Raw genomic sequence first — 3905 nt, 5'->3', positions numbered from 1 at the left:
ATATGTGTTTTTTTTTAAAGCGCTGCCAACAAGTTGGCAACCCAAATGAAAAGGGGAGTTGTGGTTGCACAGCAAGGGGTATGGGGCAACTCAGAGAGGGGGGGGGGAATTTTGGGGTTAAGGAATTAGTGGATGTGGGAACTGTGGGGGTACTTTATGTCTTAAATGTGTTGTCGTATATTAAGTGTAATAAGAGAAAACTAAGAGATGAAAATGGGAAAAAGGGGAATGGAAGTGGTAAAGAAGTGGAAAAGAGATGTATGCAAGAACGTTTTGGGAAGAATTAAATCAGATACTAAATAAAATTACAAAAATAACATACCCAAAACACCAGAGATATTTCTTTTAAGTAACCTGCACCCCTTTCTGATTGGACAAAGCTGTTGCTATTATGAGAGAGCGTTCATCTTAAGATGCCTTGTGGACTTCAATAAATCTGCATTAAGAAGGAGCTGGGTTTCCTTCATAATGAGGTCAATGTCTATTGAGCTAGATTCAGCTCCTACATTTGGCTCATCTGATACATTTCCAAGTATTTGGTTCTTCATTTTAATGATAATTAGGCTCCCTTGTTTGCAACAATTAGGCCAAATTTAATATTTGGGATTTCAAGCTTTTTCACTGACCTTTAGGGGATTGTATTTCTTAATTCTGTCAATTTTTTTCTCCATAATAATCTCAAGCCATGATGATGGTAGAATAATTAGCAAGTATCCATGCCTGCATTTTGTTCTGGCATGTAAGGGAAGGGAGACACTGGAGGCTGATATCTGTAACCAAAAACAAACTGCTGGAGGAACTCAGTGGGCTGAGGAGCAACTGTGGGGGATAGGAATTGCTGTCATCTTGGTCACTGATGCAAGATCATGGCCCGAAACATCAACTATCCCTTTGTCTCCACAGATGCTGCTTGACCCGATGAGGTTGTGAGGACTTTGGATAGTGATGCACAAGAGTGTGTCACATTAGGGGAATCATCTCCATGTTTCCATATGATATGGGAGATGATTCAGCCTGCTGAATCCATGGTGGCTCACCGAGCATTCCTGTTGCCACATTGTTTTTTCCCTGTAGCCTATTTTAACCTCATTTGCGTCAAATCCCTCCCCTTGCCTAATTTCTGCCCCTTGCCTACATACAAGAGGTAATTCACAAGTGGCCATTTAATTGACAAACTCCTTGGATGTTTAAAGGACCTGGGACACAAATTCAAAAAGACAAGCAAAAGAACAGCTTGTTCACCCTGAGAGCAGTGATAATTTGGGCCTCACCCTCTTTGCATGTTGGATTGGTGGAAATAGAAGTAATTTGGATGTTTGACATGGAACTGGATAGCAAGTTGAGGAGGAGTCACGTGATGGAGTAGTGGCCAGACGGTGAACTCCAGCCCTCTCCAGAAAAGTCAGAAAAAACAAAGCAAAGCACAAAAATAAAAATAAAAGTAAAGTGAATATAAAGGTGGAAAGAAGATGGCAACGAAAAAAGAAAAGTCGAAACCAACGGTAAGAAGAGAGGAAGAGAAGACAACGGAAGATGAAGGAAAAGGCCTTACCTGTTCGAAGAGGCCCGCAGTGGAGAGAGAAACCCGCTCCCTCAGGTCGGTAGAAAGTGGACTACAAAAATGGCTTGCTGAGCCGAGTAAAAGTGCGCAACCGCGCATGAAAAGAAACACACCGACGGGAGGGGTGACCAGCTGGGGAGTCGATCTCCACAGCCGGCAATGACAGCTGCAGAACACCTGCAGCAAGAGGAGAACATAGAAGATAACGAAAACAAGAAAGAAGAGAAGAAAAGGGCAACAAAGAAACAACAGATGGCCAACCCAGAGGAAGAAGAAGAGGAAGAGGAAGAGTACAGTGAAATAGAAGAAGGGAAAGGCAAGATAAAGGATATACTTTCTCTTATTAAAGAATACATGGAGTCATTTAAAGAATGGCAAGCACAAGAATTTAATGATTTAAGAAGAAGAATAAACAATACAGAAGAGAAAATGAATAAAATAGATATGACCTTATTAGAAATGGGAAAAAGAATGGACAAGGTGGAAGAACGAGAAGCAGCAGTAGAAATGGAGGTAGAGGACTTAAAAAAGAAATTAGAGGAATCTAATAAAAAAGTTAAAGAGACACAAGAACTGTTAGCTCAGAAAATAGATATAATGGAAAATTATAACAGAAGAAATAACATAAAGATAGTGGGCCTTAAGGAAGATGAAGAAGGCAAGAATATGAGAGAGTTTATAAAAGATTGGATCCCTAGGATCCTAGGATGTCCAGAACTACAGCAAGAAATGGAAATAGAAAGGGCACATAGAGCATTAGCCTTTAAACCACAATCACAACAAAAGCCAAGATCTGTTTTAGTAAAATTCCTAAGATATACTACAAGAGAAAAGGTACTGGAGAAAAGAAATGAAAAAGTAAGAGAGGACAATAAGCCACTGGAGTACAAAGGGCAAAAAATCTTCATTTATCCAGATATAAGTTTTGAACTCCTGAAGAAGAGAAAGGAGTTCAATACAGCAAAGGCGATTTTATGGAAGAAAGGGTATAAATTTATACTAAAACATCCAGCGGTATTGAAAATATTTATTCCAGGACAACAAAACAGACTATTCTCGGATCCAGAGGAAGCACGAAAATTTGCAGAACAATTACAAAATAGACTGAGATGAAGACGTGTAACGAGAGTACAAAAGACTGCGAACTAAAAAGACATAAGTTTTGAACTCCTGAAGAAGAGGAAGGAGTTCAAAACATCGAAAACGATCTTATGGAAAAAAACTATTCTCGGATCCAGAGGAAGCAAGGAAATTTGCAGAACAACTACAAAACAAACAGAGAGATGAAGACATGTAATAAGAGTAAAAATGACCACGATTTATATGTATGTGGGTAAAGAGGTATATGTGTGTATATGTATAATGTGCATACATGAATGTATCCGTATTTAGAGGAAAATATAGATAGTATAGGCAAGAATTAATAAGGGAAGGAAAAGGAATAGAGGGAATAAGGAGGGAATTAAAAGAGTGACCTTTGTCACATATGAAAAGTGAAATCTTTTCTGGGGGGGGCTGGGTGGGGGGGTGTTACGGTCACTGCAAAATCAGCTGATGCTTGCGAGTGAATTCGCAAATCCAAATGGAGAGGGGAGATGTGGTTGTCTGACAAGGGATAAAGGACAACTCAGGAGGGGAAGGGGGGATTGGGGCTAAAGCAGTTTTAAATAGGAGAATAAGGAAAATGTTTGATGTTTTAGGAATGTTGTCTTATAAAGGATTCAAAACAAGAAAACAGAAATGGATAAGAAGCAAAGGTAATGATGGAGAAACGGAAAGGGAAGATAAACAAAGTATAAAATGGCTGCGTTGAACTATATGACTTTAAATATTAATGGAATACATAACCAAATTAAAAGGAAGAAACTGCTAAATTTACTGAAAAAAGAAAAAATTGATATAGCATTTGTGCAAGAAACACATTTAACTGAATTGGAGCATAAGAAATTAAAGAGAGATTGGGTAGGACACGTAACAGCAGCATCGTATAATTCAAAAGCAAGAGGAGTAGCTATATTAATTAGTAAAAATGTGCCATTTAAAATAGAAGAGGAAATAATAGATCCAGCAGGGAGATATGTAATGATAAAATGTCAGATATATTCAGAGTTTTGGAATCTACTCAATGTATATTCACCTAACGAAGAAGATCAAAAGTTTATGCAAGATATCTTTTTGAAGATAGCAGATACGCAAGGGAACATATTAATAGGAGGGGATTTCAACCTGAATTTGGATTCAAATATGGACAAAACTGGGAAAAAAATTAACAGAAAGAACAAAGTAACCAAATTTATAATTAAATCGATGGAAGAAATGCAACTTTTGGATATATGGAGGAAAC

This window comes from Narcine bancroftii, chromosome 2 (genome assembly GCF_036971445.1).
Source record: "Narcine bancroftii isolate sNarBan1 chromosome 2, sNarBan1.hap1, whole genome shotgun sequence".
NCBI lineage: Eukaryota > Metazoa > Chordata > Chondrichthyes > Torpediniformes > Narcinidae > Narcine > Narcine bancroftii.
This window is presented reverse-complemented; position numbering follows the sequence as displayed.